This window comes from Eleutherodactylus coqui, chromosome 2, assembly GCF_035609145.1.
Source record: "Eleutherodactylus coqui strain aEleCoq1 chromosome 2, aEleCoq1.hap1, whole genome shotgun sequence".
In the NCBI taxonomy this organism is placed as follows: domain Eukaryota; kingdom Metazoa; phylum Chordata; class Amphibia; order Anura; family Eleutherodactylidae; genus Eleutherodactylus; species Eleutherodactylus coqui.
This window is the reverse complement of record NC_089838.1, coordinates 91,731,436-91,746,590: the sequence shown is the minus strand read 5'-3', so window position 1 is coordinate 91,746,590 and position 15,155 is coordinate 91,731,436.

The following is a 15,155-nucleotide window of genomic DNA, read 5'->3' as shown; positions in this document are numbered from 1 at the left end:
GCAGCAGTTCGTGGGCCGTGTGCCTCTTATCTCCTAAGCTGAGTAGTTTCAGCACGGCCTGCTAACGCTTGCCCACCGCTGTGCTGCCACGCCGCGCGACACCGACTGCTGGCGACGTGCTGCTGCTGACACATCTTGATTGCGAGACAGAGGTTGCGTAGGAGGAGGAGGTTGGTTTAGTGGAGGAAGCATACACTGCCGCAGATACCACCACCGAGCTGTGGCCCGCAATTCTGGGGGTAGGTAGGACGTGAGCGGTCCCAGGCTCTGACTCTGTCCCAGCCTCCACTAAATTCACCCAATGTGCCGTCAGGGAGATATAGTGGCCCTGCCCGCCTGTGCTTGTCCACGTGTCCGTTGTTAAGTGGACCTTGGCAGTAACCGCGTTGGTGAGGGCGCGTACAATGTTGCGGGAGACGTGGTCGTGCAGGGCTGGGATGGCACATCGGGAAAAGTAGTGGCGACTGGGAACTGAGTAGCACGGTGCCGCCGCCGCCATCATACTTTTGAAGGACTCCATTTCCACAACCCTATACGGCAGCATCTCCAGGCTGATAAATTTTGCTATGTGCACGTTTAACGCTTGAGCGTGCGGGTGCGTGGCGGCGTACTTGCGCTTGCGCTCCAACACTTGCGCTAGCGACGGCTGGACGGTGCGCTGAGAGACATTGGTGGATGGGGCCGAGGACAGCGGAGGTGAGGGTGTGGGTGCAGGCCAGGAGACGGTAGTGCCTGTGTCCTCGGAGGGGGGTTGGATCTCAGTGGCAGGTTGGGGCACAGGGGGAGAGGCAGTGGTGCAAACCGGAGGCGGTGAACGGCCTTCGTCCCACCTTGTGGGGTGCTTGGCCATCATATGTCTGCGCATGCTGGTGGTGGTGAGGCTGGTGGTGGTGGCTCCCCGGCTGATCTTGGCGCGACACAGGTTGCACACCACTGTTCGTCGGTCGTCTGCACTCTCAGTGAAAAACTGCCAGACCTTTGAGCACCTCGGCCTCTGCAGGGTGGCATGGCGCGAGGGGGCGCTTTGGGAAACAGTTGGTGGATTATTCGGTCTGGCCCTGCCTCTACCCCTGGCCACCGCACTGCCTCTTGCAACCTGCCCTGCTGCTGCCCTTGCCTCCCCCTCTGAAGACCTGTCCTCAGTAGGCGTTGCAAACCAGGTGGGGTCAGTAACCTCATCGTCCTGCTGCTCTTCCTCAGAATCCTCGGTGCGCTCCTCCCTCGGACTTAATGCCCTTACTACTACCTCACTAATAGACAACTGTGTCTCATCGTCATCGGCCTCCTCACCCACTGAAAGGTCTTGAGACAGTTGCCGGAAGTCCCCAGCCTCATCCCCCGGACCCCGGGAACTTTGCAATGGTTGGGCATCAGTCACGATAAACTCCTCTGGTGGGAGAGGAACCACTGCTGCCCAATCTGAGCAGGGGCCCGAGAACAGTTCCTGGGAGTCTGCCCGCTCCTCAGAATGTCTCATTTTCATGGAGTGAGGAGGCTGGGAGGAAGGAGGAGCAGCAGCCAGAGGATTCTGAGTTGCAGCTGTGGACGGCGCAGAACTCTGGGTGGACGATAGGTTGCTGGAAGCACTTTCTGCCATCCACGACAGGACCTGCTCACACTGCTCATTTTCTAATAAAGGTCTACCGCGTGGAACCATTAATTGTGAGATGAATGTGGGGACGCCAGAAACGTGCCTCTCTCCTAATCCCGCAGCAGTCGGCTGCGATACACCTGGATCAGGAGCTCGGCCTGTGCCCACACCCGGACTAGGGCCTCCGCGTCCTCGGCCGCGCCCACGTCCTCTAGGCCTACCCCTACCCCTCAGCATGCTGTATTACCAGGAATGCAGAAACACAACACTGTAATTTAATGTGCCGCTTATTGGCCTGTGGTTGTAAGCTGAGTTCGCTTACGTAACGCCAGGAAATAATTTTGCGCAAGCCTGCTGTAACACTTAGCTGGCTGCGTATTTATTTGGAGAACTACAACCCGCAGCAGACACAGACCCAGAACACTGAGCATAGTGACAGGCAGGCCAAATAGTTTTTTTTCAAATATTTTTTTCAAAAGGACCACTGCGTATATTCAATCTATATATGTCTTCTGGCCCTGCCTACACAATTCTGTCACTGATGTGTGTGTCACGGAACTGCAGTGTTGCACTGTTATTAAGTGCAACAGAGCGGTGATTTCAGAGCCAGGAAATAATTTTGCGCAAGCCTGCTGTAACACTTAGCTGGCTGCGTATTTATTTGGAGAACTACAACCCGCAGCAGACACAGACCCAGAACACTGAGCAGAGTGACAGGCAGGCCAAATAGTTTTTTTTCAGATATTTTTTTCAAAAGGACCACTGCGTATATTCAATCTATATATGTCTTCTGGCCCTGCCTACACAATTCTATCCCTGTAGTACTGTAGTATTACTTCAGGGCGCAGTGCTCTGCATGGCCGATATACCAAAAAAAAAAAAAATGTGCAACACTGCTAAAAGCAGCCTCCACACTACTGCACACGGTTAGATGTGGCCCTAAGAAGGACCGTTGGGGTTCTTGAAGCCTACACTAACTCCTAACACTCTCCCTGCCTAACCACCACTTCTGTCCCTGTAGTATTACTGCAGGGCGCAATGCTCTGCACAGCTGATATACCAAAAAAAAAAAAAGTGCAACACTGCTAAAAGCAGCCTCCACACTACTGCACACTGTTAGATGTGGCCCTAAGAAGGACCGTTGGGGTTCTTGAAGCCTACACTAACTCCTAACGCTCTCCCTACAGCAGCTCCAATACTATAGCACTGTCCCTCAGCTATCTCACAACGCATCTGAGGCGAGCCGCGGGAGGGGCCGATTTTTATACTCCGGTGACACCTGATCTCCCCAGCCACTCACAGCAGGGGGGTGGTATAGGGCTTGAACGACGCAGGGGGAAGTTGTAATGCCTTCCCTGTCTTTCAATTGGCCAGAAAAGCGCACTAACGTCTCAGAGATGAAAGTGAAAGTAACTCGAACATTGCGTGGTACTCGTTACGAGTAACAAGCATCTCGAACACGCTAATACTCGAACGAGTATCAAGCTCGGACGAGTACGTTCGCTCATCTCTAGTTGCTGACGGTTTTGCTAAGAACACATGTTCCGGGTGGAGAGTAAATGATCTGCGCGTTATTTCGCGTATTTTATTTTCGACTTGGCTCCAAAAGGGCCTAATTCGTGGACATGGCCACCATATGTGTATAAAGGAGCCTACATGCTCATTACATCTCCAGCACAGATTTGTGTTAGAAAGTTTATATGCGTAAAGCCACTCAGGGGTTTTATACCATCTAGTGTTAAGCTTATAGTGGTTCTCTTGTAATTTGGTGCAACTAGAATATCCGTGTGAGTTGTTCAATATGAATTTCACCTCTTTGTCTGATAAGTTAATTCCGAGCTCCATCTCCCAGGATCTGATGTATGCTGGTCTAAATGTTTCTTGATGGGTTATGAATTTCTTTTTTAGGAGAGCTAATTTTCTACTTTGAGTGGTTCGAGTTTCGACATTTTTCTCAAAATCTGTAAGAGGACGTGTCGATGGGAACTTTTTATTGAATTTGTCGAGGATTTTGGTTATGTGTAGGGTTTGAAGTTGGTTGAGTCGAAGGCCCGGTATTGAAGCTAGCAGTTTTTCAGTTAGATGCGTGTTTTTGAGGTCTCGTTGGGACCAAAGGTCTGCTATTGAAAGTTTGTCCAGGTTAGTCCAGACCTGTTTAGTGTGTTTGTCTAAGTCCATATCGAGGTACTCTGGCACAAGGGATAAAGGCACTATGGGGGATGGATGGGGAGCTATTTCTTTTTGAAGCGAAGCCCATGTTTCGCATATTCCTTTCAAGAGAAGGTCGTGGGGGGGGGGGGGGGGGGTTAATGTGGGTTTTATGAGGGGGGCGCCATAGATCTCCTTTGAGGGATTTTCCATATGACGCTTGTGCTAGTGCACTTACAATTAGGTTTTTTGAGGGTTTGATTAATTCCAGCCATCTGTTGAGCTGTATTGCTTTATAATATTGTTCCATATCTGGGAGGTTTATGCCTCCGTGCTCTTTTCTCTGGGCTAGGAGTTTATGTGAAAGCCTGGGTCTTCTACTGTTCCATAGGAATCTGGAGAGTGATGATTTAATGCGTTTGAAAAAGGAGCTTGGCAAGTGGATCGGTATCATTTGTAGTTTGTATAGTATTTTAGGTACGATATATGTTTGGATCAGATTTTTCCTGCCAAACCAAGTAAGGAATGGCAGGTCATATGTTCGAAAAAGTGCTACTATTTCTTCTGTTAGGGCAGCGAAGTTTTTGTTATATAGGTTTTTTTTAGGTTTTTTGTTATGAGGATCCCTAAATATTCTATATGGGTTTCAGCCCAGCTAAAAGGAGAGGTTAATTTGAGTTTTTTTGCGGCTGATGGCGGGATGGTAATGTTTAATATAGTAGATTTTGAGACATTTACTTTAAAGTTCGAAATTGAGCTGTATGTTTGTAATATTTTGTTAATTTTACCGAGGCTTTCTTCTGGGTTTGTTAGGATGAAAAGTATGTCATCAGCAAATGCTACTGTTTTTATTGAGTAGTGGTCCAGTTCTATTCCTTTGATTTCATTACTCTGTCTTACCATCTGTAGCAAAATTTCCAGTGTAAGTATGAATAGGGTAGGGGACAGGGGGCAGCCCTGCCTAGTGCCGTTGGTGATTGAAAAAGTCGGCGAGAATATATCATTCACTTTTATTTTTGCACTAGGATTTGAGTATAGTGTGAATATTGCTTGAATTAATGTAGGTGGGAAGTTGAATTTTTCTAGCACCGCGTGCATGAAAGACCAATCTACGCGGTCAAAGGCTTTTTCCGCGTTAATGCCTAGGAATATTAGTGGGATTTATTTTTGTTGCGCGTATTTTATAATGTGTAGGAGATGAATTGAATTGTCTTTACCTTTGCGTCCCGCCACGAATCCTGACTGTTCTTCATGTATTAATTTTGGGGTGATTTTATTAATTCTGCTGGAAAGTAGTTTAGCCCATATTTTAATATCTTGGTTTAATAAAGATATAGGCCTATAACTGCCACATAGTTGGGAGTCTTTCCTCTCTTTATGTATCAATGTAATAAAAGCTTGAGTTTGTAGACTAGTTGTGGTAATAACATTTCTGAGAATTTTTTATAGTATACCAGAGGGAGGCCTTTTGTGTAAAGGGAAGCTATTTAGTATCAGTGTCAGTTCTTCGATGGTGACTGGTTTTGCTAATTCGGAGGCTTCGTTGCTACTCAGTTCGGGGAGAGTTAAAGAGGATAGGAGTTTCTCTATTTTTTCTTTTTTGTCTTCATTTTTGTGGTTATCTGAATTGTTTAAGTTATATAATTCTTTATAGAATTCTTGAAAGATCTGGGCTATTTTGGTGGAATTGTTGTGTGTGTTTCCCATGTGATCTGTAATGCTGGATATATGTGTTTTACTTTTGGCTTTTTTAATTAATGAGGTCATGAGTCTGCCTCCCTTGTTGCCATGTGAGTAAAGCTGGTGTTATAGTAGAGCATAGATTTTGCGAATTTGTTTTTAAAGGGGTTGTCCTGAGAAAGCAAGTGGGGTTAAGCACTTCTGTATGGCCATATTAATGCACTTTGTAATATACATCGTGCATTAAATATGAGCCATACAGAAGTTATTCACTTACCTGCTCCGTTGCTGGCGTCCTCGTCTCCATGGTGCCGTCTAATTTCAGCGTCTAATCTCCCGATTAGACGCGCTTGCACAGAAGGGTCCTCTCCCTTCTCTTGGGTCTCGGCACGAGCGGCGTTCTGGCTCTGCCCCCTTCTACGCATCATCGCGTAGCTCCGCCCCGTCACATGTGCCGATTCCAGCCAATCAGGAGGCTGGAATCGGCAATGGACCGCACAGAGCCCACGGTGCACCATGGGAGAAGACCCGCGGTGCATCGTGGGTGAAGATCCCGGTGGCCAGCTTGGTAAGGTAAGTAAGAAGTCGCCGCAGAGCGGGGATTCGGGTAAGTACTAAACTTTTTTTTTTTAACCCATCCCTTGTGTTTGTCTCGCGCCGAACGGGGGGCCTATTGAAAAAAAAAAAAAAGCCGTTTCGGCGCGGGACAACCCCTTTAAGTATGTCTTTCAGTTGTTCTCTTAATTCTGTTAATTTTGTTTGGGCTTCTTGTGCCTTTTTTTGTTTTGATTTTTGCTCTAGGGAGGATATTTGTGTGAGTAGGTCGTCGATGACTTTTTGGTTGTGCTTTTTATGTGCTGCGCCTAATGATATAAAAAGGCCTCTAATGTACGCCTTGTGGGTCTCCCACACTAAAGGGTGTTTTGTCAAAAGACTGGATATTGTCTTTGAAGAAAAATTCTAAGTTTTTCGATATGGTTTCGGTTACTTCTTGGTTTTCTATAAGTGCCTCGTTTAATCTCCAACTCCAGCTTTTGCGTGTTGATCTCATTAGGGTGAGAGATGCTGTTACTGGGGCATGATCGGAGACTGTTATGTTTCCTATACTGGGATTCTTTATTTGGTGCATTAGAGATGACGACATAAAAAGGTAGTCTATTCTTTGGTGTGTTTTGTGTACCTGTGAGTAAAAGGAGTAATCTTTGGTTGATGGGTTAAATGTCCTCCAGGTATCTATGACTTGGATCTCTTGTAATGCATGTTGAAGTTTTTTCCTTGCTTTTTGGGGTATTTGGGATTTCCCGGAGGAAGAGTCTAAGATAGGGTTTAAAGTAAGGTTGAGATAAGTTCCGAGAATTATTTCTCCATCTGCAAATATTTTAAGTTTATTTAGAGCTTCTAATAGCCAGGGGATCTGATTTTTATTTGGTGCGTAAAGATTCGCTAAAGTGATTGTTTCAGATTATAATTTGCCTTTTAAGAAAAGCATTCTGTCCTCTGAATCTACAAGTTTATTTTCCAGAATAAATGGAATAGAGGAGTGGAGTGCTATGGCTACTCCTTTAGATGCGCTCGTGGGGTGATTGTTGAAGTGCCATTTGTCAAATGGTCTTTTTGGGAACTTGGGTATTCTTTCGCCTTTGAGGTGTGTATCTTGTAAGAATACTAGTTGTGCTTTTAGCTTTTTTAAAAGCCACATGACTTGGCTCCTTTTTTGGGGTAAATTTAATCCTTTAGTATTAAAAGTGGCGATGTTGATTTCTTCAGCCATTTGGTGTTGTATTGTGGAGTTTTGTGTTGGTGCTAGATTCTTTCGGTATTTAGATGTTCTTTGAGGATGAGTATGTTCTGGTCTGGGATTTAGATCGGGGGAGGGGTTGTGAAAAGGGGAAACCTTAACTTGCAGTATATGCCCGGGATGTAATCCGGGTTTGATGTGATGCTACACAGTCTGACAGGGGAAAGGTCAGTGGTATTGGTGTGTAGTTTGTTCTGAATAAATTGTGCCCTACATAAAGCAGTAAGCAAATACATTAAACTTTGAACTTGTCTAAACTGCTAAGTTTCTTATATTCCGTCTGTGTTCTAAGCTTTCTAAGACAACATAACTAAACAGCTTAGGTAATACATTTTAAGTGGAAAAAGAAAATAACGTGTGACCCCCCCCCCCCCGCCCCCCCGTCACTCCCCATACAAGGAGAGACAGAGGCTCACAGGCATGTCTTGGCGATTATTTCAGTGCCTCAACCTTACTCAGTAGCGTCCGCCCGCCCGCCACCGGGTCGTCTAGGAGGGTCAGGCGCACCGCAGGGGGAAGATGCCCCCACGAGTGCGCCCAAGCCAACTACCCAAGCCGGTGGAAGGGAGAAAAAATGTCCTCAGACGGGGGAGGCTATTTCAACAATTGCATCAGATATAAATATGCATTGATACTCATCAACTGTTGCTCGGCGTCATTTTGCGGTCGAGTCTCTTCTCCAGGAGGAAGAGGCCTATTCATAGTGCGGACGTCTTTCTGAAGTCTCTGGCTATGAAAGGAGTCCAATAAAAATGCGAGAAGAAATGGGCATTGTCTGAAGACAATGTAAACAATCAACAGGGTATATGTGAAGAGAACGTTCTGTTACTGACATATGTCAGAACAAGTCGGTCCTTTTACTGTACCATATTCTCATTTCATGTGAGAACTTCATTGATCTTGCGGGGTATGAGTTTCTGCAGGTCGCAGTTGCTGAAAATCGAGTCTGGCTCCGGAGCGTCTGTTCTTTGGCGATTTAGAGCGTGACACTTCCTTCCAGGGTGTCTGTTTTTCTGTTTTCTTCTATTCTTCTTTTTCTCCTAGAGGCATCCATGAGGGGACCTGAATTGGTTCTATGTTCAGTGCCTTCCAGACTTTCTCTAGATCTATTGGTGTATGTATGGTAATGCGTTTGCCATCTTTAAGTATCGCCAGTCCAAAGGGAAACAACCATGTGTATTGCAGATTTTTTGCTCCAAGCACCTCAAGAAGGGGTTTCAGTTGTCTTCTTTTTGCGAGGGTGGAAGGTGCTAGGTCTTGGTATAACTGGATGTCATCATCTTGATATTTTATTTGGTCTCTGTTTCTGGAGGCCGTCAGGATTGTCTGTGTGTCATTGAAGGAGAGGAGACCACAAATTACATCCCTTGGGGGATCTCCCACTCTTGGTTTGGGCCTGAGTGCTCTATGAATCCTTTCGATAGTGGTCAATTTGGCACGTTCCTCACCTAGTAGATCGGAGAACATCGATGTGGCCATATTTCTGAGGGATTCAGATGTGATTCAGCGAGGCCTTTAATTCTGATGTTGCGTCTGCGGCTCCTGTTCTCCTGGTCTTCGATCAGGGTTAATGCTCTGTCAATCTGATCTCTCTGCGTTTCCATGCGGTCCGATAGATCATTTGATTGTGTGATAAGGTCTGTGCAGGTGTTCTCTAAGTCTTCCACTCTGTTGCCTATTTGCAAAATTTCTGCTTTTATTTCTGTTAATTCCTTTAGGACTGGATGTATAGCTAGGACTGGATGTATAGCTTATGCTAGAGCCTTTTTGAGGAAGTTCTTAGATATATTGGATTTATGTGCGCCATATATTTCTGTTTTGTTGTCACTTTCTATTTCTGATGCAGTGAGATTTTCATCTTCTGTTGTTAGTGGAGGGTTCTTTTTGGATGAACCGGCCGGTGACTGGGCGCTTTCCTTTTTTAGATAGCGTTGCAGGTCCGCTTGGTTTTTAGTAGTAGACATCTGTCCAGTTGCTGCTGACGTTTTTTCTTTAGTTGTCTTGACCATTGTGCTGTTTATTATGAGCTGTTGCTTTAATGTAAGGCACCGGTATGGGTGCCGATTCAGAACATAGTTGATGCACAACTTTTTTGCTTGTAGTAAATTGAAAGAGTCTTTTAAGTGCTTATGGTAGTGCACTTTGTGGGAGGGGATTGCCATTTGCTGTGGATCAAGTATGTACAGCTTGTATGCACGGCGTGTGTGTGCAGCGAGTAGGGGACGTGGGTCTTCACCACTGGAAAAGAGAGCCTGCGCTAGGTTGTTCAGGTAGCTTGGTCCACAGATGTGTTACTAGGTGAGCTTTCACTAGTAATTTGCAGGGTGAATGCTTGTGCAGACCTATTGGGGCCAGCTCTTCCTCCCTCCTTTCCTTTCTTTTGTTTTAGGATATGATTCTAAGTAGTATAAAGTAGATATAGGTTGGTTGGTGGTGGTGGTGGGGGGGGGGGGGGGGGGGTCAGTCGCTTTCCAAGCAGAGGGACTGCACCAGGTATGTTCAGTGATGTGAGATAAGTCCCATTTGGTTTTTATTAAAGCCTTTTGTAAGGCTAGGTTATAGTGTCCCTGTGTTATCTGTAATCTGAGATGTGTTATAAATCTCAGCTCCCTGAGAGAGCTGGTTTCTTATGTCCCTGGTGAGGGCTGTGAGCTCCGATGTAGGGAGAATCACAGACACAGAGTACACTGCTGTCAGATCTGAGAGTAAAGCTCTGTTGTCTCTGTTATCAGTGCTCCGTAAATTCAAGCCGGTGTGTTATCTTTTGCTGAACTCTCCTGACAGGGAGAGTCAGCTTCTATTGAGTTATGAGTAGAGATGAGCGAACACCAAAATGTTCGGGTGTTCGTTATTCGGAACGAACTTCCCGCGATGCTCGAAGGTTCGTTTCGAACAACGAACCCCATTGAAGTCAATGGGCGACCAGAGCATTTTTGTATTTCGCCGATGCTCGCTAAGGTTTTCATGTGTGAAAATCTGGGCAATTCAAGAAAGTGATGGGAATGACACAGAAACGGATAGGGCAGGCGAGGGGCTACATGTTGGGCTGCATCTCAAGTTCACAGGTCCCACTATTAAGCCACAATACCGGCAAGAGTGCCCCCCCCCCCTCCCAACAACTTTTACTTCTGAAAAGCCCTCATTAGCATGGCATACCTTTGCTAAGCACCACACTAGCTACAACAAAGCACAATCACTGCCTGGATGACACTCCGCTGCCACTTCTCCTGGGTTACATGCTGACCAACCGCCCCCCCTCCCCCCCACAGCGCACACCAAAGTGTCCCTGCGCAGCCTTCAGCTGCCCTCATGCCACACCACCCTCATGTCTATTTAGAAGTACGTCTGCCATGAGGAGGAACCGCAGGCACACACTGCAGAGGGTTGGCACGGCTAGGCAGCGACCCTCTTTAAAAGTGGCGGGTCGATAGCCCACAATGCTGTACAGAAGCAATGAGAAATAGAATCCTGTGCCACCGCCATCAGGAGCTGCACACGTAGGCATAGCAATGGGGAACCTATGTGCCACACACTATTCATTCTGTCAAGGTGTCTGCATGCCCCAGTTAGACCGGGCTTTTTAATTCATAGACACAGGCAGGTACAACTCCCTATTGTGAAGTCCCTGTGGACCGACAGCATGGGTGGGTGCCAGGAAGCCACCGGCGGTACATAGAAATATCCCATTGCATTGCCCAACACAGCTGAGGTAGTAATGTCGTGCGTAATACAGGTGGGCTTCGGCCCACACTGCATGCCCCAGTCAGACTGGGGTTCTTTACAAGTGTACAGATGTGTTAAAAACTCCGTGTGCACCTACAGCATGGGTGGCTCCCTGGAACCCACCGGCGGTACACAAAAATATCCCATTGCATTGCCCAACACAGCTGAGGTAGTAATGTCGTGCATAATGCAGGTGGGCTTCGGCCCACACTGCATGCCCCAGTCAGACTGGGGTTCTTTAGAAGTGGACACATGTAGGTTAAACTCCCTGTGGACCCACTGCCTGGGTGGGTGCCAGGAAGCCACCGGCGGTACATAGAAATATCCCATTGCATTGCCCAACACAGCTGAGGTAGTAATGTCGTGCGTAATACAGGTGGGCTTCGGCCCACACTGCATGCCCCAGTCAGACTGGGGTTCTTTACAAGTGTACAGATGTGTTAAAAACTCCGTGTGCACCTACAGCATGGGTGGCTCCCTGGAACCCACCGGCGGTACACAAAAATATCCCATTGCATTGCCCAACACAGCTGAGGTAGTAATGTCGTGCATAATGCAGGTGGGCTTCGGCCCACACTGCATGCCCCAGTCAGACTGGGGTTCTTTAGAAGTGGACACATGTAGGTTAAACTCCCTGTGGACCTACTGCCTGGGTGGGTGCCAGGAAGCCACCGGCGGTACATAGAAATATCCCATTGCATTGCCCAACACAGCTGAGGTAGTAATGTCGTGCGTAATACAGGTGGGCTTCGGCCCACACTGCATGCCCCAGTCAGACTGGGGTTCTTTACAAGTGTACAGATGTGTTAAAAACTCCGTGTGCACCTACAGCATGGGTGGCTCCCTGGAACCCACCGGCGGTACACAAAAATATCCCATTGCATTGCCCAACACAGCTGAGGTAATGTCAGCTGGAATGCAGGTGGGCTAAAAATTAATTTGATTACACTGTAGGCGAGTGCCCACAAAAATTGCTGTATCAACAGTACTAATGTACATCCCAAAAATTGGCCATGGCCAGCCAAGAGGGCAGGTGAAACCCTTTAATCGCTTTGGTTAATGTGGCTTAAGTGGTAACTAGGCCTGGAGGCAGCCCAGTGTAACGAAAAATTGGTTCAAGTTACAGTTCCAACGCTTTTAAGCGCATTGAAACTTATAAAAATTGTTCAGAAAAATTATTTGAGTGAGCCTTGTGGCCCAAAGAAAAATTGCCCGTTCAGCGTGATTACGTGAGGTTTCAGGAGGAGGAGCAGGAGGAGGAGGAGGAATATTAGACACAGATTGATGAAGCAGAAATGTCCCCGTTTTGGATGGTGAGAGAGAACGTAGCTTCCATCCGCGGGTGCAGCCTACGTATTGCTTACGTATCGCTGCTGTCCGCTGGTGGAGAACAGAAGTCTGGGGAAATCCAGCCTTTGTTCATCTTGATGAGTGTTAGCCTGTCGGCACTGTCGGTTGACAAGCGGCTACGCTTATCTGTGATGATTCCCCCAGCCGCACTAAACACCCTCTCCGACAAGACGCTAGCCGCAGGACAAGCAAGCACCTCCAGGGCATACAGCGCTAGTTCAGGCCACGTGTCCAGCTTCGACACCCAGTAGTTGTAGGGGGCAGAGGCGTCACCAAGGATGGTCGTGCGATCCGCTACATACTCCCTCACCATCCTTTTACAGTGCTCCCGCCGACTCAGCCGTGACTGGGGAGCGGTGACACAGTCTTGGTGGGGAGCCATAAAGCTGGCCAGGCCCTTAAAGACTGTTGCACTGCCTGGGATGTACATGCTGCTCGATCTACGCACATCCCCTGCTACCTTGCCCTCGGTACTGCGCCTTCTGCCACTAGCGCTGTCGGCTGGGAATTTTACCATCAGCTTGTCCGCAAGGGTCCTGTGGTATAGCAACACTCTCGAACCCCTTTCCTCTTCGGGAATCAGAGTGGGCAGGTTCTCCTTATACCGTGGATCGAGCAGTGTGTACACCCAGTAATCCGTCGTGGCCAGAATGCGTGCAACGCGAGGGTCACGAGAATGGCATCCTAACATGAAGTCAGCCATGTGTGCCAGGGTACCTGTACGCAACACATGGCTGTCTTCACTAGGAAGATCACTTTTAGGATCCTCCTCCTCCTCCTCCTCCTCAGGCCATACACGCTGAAAGGATGACAGGCAATCAGCCGGTGTACCGTCAGCAGCGGCCCAAGGTGTCTCTTCCCCCTCCTCCTCATCCTCCTCATGCTCCTCCTCCTCCTCCTGTACGCGCTGAGAAATAGACAGGAGGGTGTCCTGACTATCCAGCGGCATACTGTCTTCCCTCGCCCCCGTTTCCGAGCGCAAAGCAGCTGCCTTTATGGTTTGCAGGGAATTTCTCAAGATGCATAGCAGAGGAATGGTGACGCTAATGATTGTAGCATCGCCGCTCACCACCTGGGTAGACTCCTCAAAATTACCAAGGACATGGCAGATGTCTGCCAACCAGGCCCACTCTTCTGAAAGGAATTGAGGAGGCTGACTCCCACTGCGCCGCCCATGTTGGAGTTGGTATTCGACTATAGCTCTACGTTGTTCATAGAGCCTGGCCAACATGTGGAGCGTAGAGTTCCACCGTGTGGGCACGTCGCACAGCAGTCGGTGCACTGGCAGCTTAAAGTGATGTTGCAGGGTGCGCAGGGTGGCAGCGTCCGTGTGGGACTTGCGAAAATGTGCGCAGAGCCGGCGCGCCTTTACGGGCAGGTCTGACAAGCGTGGGTAGCTTTTCAGAAACCGCTGAACCACCAAATTAAAGACGTGGGCCAGGCATGGCACGTGCGTGAGGCTGCCGAGCTGCAGAGCCGCCACCAGGTTACGGCCGTTGTCACACACGACCATGCCCGGTTGGAGGCTCAGCGGCGCAAGCCAGCGGTCGGTCTGCTGTGTCAGACCCTGCAGCAGTTCGTGGGCCGTGTGCCTCTTATCGCCTAAGCTGAGTAGTTTCAGCACGGCCTGCTGACGCTTGCCCACCGCTGTGCTGCCACACCGCGCGACACCGACTGCTGGCGACATGCTGCTACTAACACATCTTGATTGCGAGACAGAGGAGGAGGAGGAGGAGGAGGAGGGTGCTTTAGTGGAGGAAGCATACACCTCCGCAGATACCACCACCGAGCTGGGGCCCGCAATTCTGGGGGTGGGTAGGACGTGAGCGGTCCCAGGCTCTGACTCTGTCCCAGCCTCCACTAAATTCACCCAATGTGCCGTCAGGGAGATGTAGTGGCCCTGCCCGCCTGTGCTTGTCCACGTGTCCGTAGTTAAGTGGACCGTGGCAGTAACCGCGTTGGTGAGGGCGCGTACAATGTTGCGGGAGACGTGGTCGTGCAGGGCTGGGACGACACATCGGGAAAAGTAGTGGCGACTGGGAACTGAGTAGCGCGGGGCCGCCGCCTCCATGATACTTTTGAAGGACTCCGTTTCCACAACCCTATACGGCAGCATCTCAAGGCTGATGAATTTTGCTATGCGGACGGTTAACGTTTGAGCGTGCGGGTGCGTGGTGGCGTACTTGCGCTTGCGCTCCAACAGTTGCGCAAGCGACGGCTGGACGGTGCGCTGAACTACACTGCTGGATGGGGCCGAGGACAGCGGAGGTGAGGGTGTGGGTGCAGGCCAGGAGACGGTAGTGCCTGCGTCCTGAGAGGGGGGTTGCATCTCAGTGGCAGGTTGGGGCACAGGGGGAGAGGCAGGGGTGCAAACCGGAGTCGCTGAACGGCCTTCGTCCCACCTTGTGGGGTGCTTGGCCATCATATGTCTGCGCATGGTGGTGGTGGTGAGGCTGTTGGTGTTGGCTCCCCGGCTGAGCTTTGCGCGACAAAGGTTGCACACCACTGTTCGTCGGTCGTCAGGCGTCTCTGTGAAAAACTGCCAGACCTTAGAGCACCTCGGCCTCTGCAGGGTGGCATGGCGCGAGGGGGCGCTTTGGGAAACACTTGGTGGATTATTCGGTCTGGCCCTGCCTCTACCCCTGGCCACCGCACTGCCTCTTGCAACCTGCCCTGCTGATGCCCTTGACTCCCCCTCTGAAGACCTGTCCTCCTGAGTAAGCGTTGCACACCAGGTGGGGTCAGTCACCTCATCGTCCTGCTGCTCTTCCTCCGAATCCTCTGTGCGCTGCTCCCTCGGACTTACTGCCCTTACTACTACCTCACTGCAAGACAACTGTGTCTGATCGTCATCGTCCTCCTCAC